Here is a 908-nt window from a genome sequence, read left to right as displayed (position 1 = left end):
TTTATGGTGGTGTTTTATTGAATTTCATCGACTATCCTAAGGACTATCCAGCATCACTACTAGAAGTCTCTTTCTAAAACTAGCCCTACACAAAATCTCCCACCCGCCGCCTATGATTTAAAGTTTTTTTTTTGTAATTTAACATTTAACTATGGAGTCAATGATATTATAGAACTATAGATATGTTACGTTCATAGAAATTACGATTTTAATCCGTTCCGAGCTATTCCAAATTGCACACATTGACAAATGTAAATGATAAGTGAAACAAAAGATACGAAATAGTACGCAAATGAAAGAGATAGCTATAGTTTTAACGATTCTGCACTAACTAATCTATGTCCGCAGCGCACGCATCCTTATCGCTCTAACGTCAAAACAAGATCGCTTTCTCTTTCTTAACTTGAACATGGCGCATGGCGTCTTGATTGATTGCATAAATAATTGAAAATATAAATACTAAATAATTTTGCATAATCACATGTGGTAAGAGATCCCTTGTATTTTGTTTACTTTAGAGTCATAATTGGTACACTTTCGAAACACACACGATGGCATTTTTTATTTATTTTGGTAAGAACACAGGAACTTACGGTGTGGTACGCACGTGATTGCACGACGCAGGCCACACGCAAACTAAACACAAGACGTCCCAATTGGGACGTATTTGAGTATTCACAGCGCGAGCGCTTATAACATATCTGCTTTTGTTTTTATATAATATCATTGTATGGTGTGATTAACATAAAAATGTCACAAGATTTTTTTTGATTTTTTTTTATTATGGCTATGCTATGCCTCTTGCCAGTGTCGAGTTAAAAACGGGGAAACGGGAATTAAAAGGAAAAATGCCTACTTTCGGAATTTGGAAAGGAATTAATGATCAGGAAAATGAGGAATATACAGGA

The sequence above is a fragment of the Ostrinia nubilalis genome, chromosome 4 (genome assembly GCF_963855985.1).
Source record: "Ostrinia nubilalis chromosome 4, ilOstNubi1.1, whole genome shotgun sequence".
NCBI classification, from domain to species: domain Eukaryota; kingdom Metazoa; phylum Arthropoda; class Insecta; order Lepidoptera; family Crambidae; genus Ostrinia; species Ostrinia nubilalis.
The sequence above is the reverse complement of the archived record's forward strand: the minus strand, read 5'-3'. Positions refer to the sequence as shown.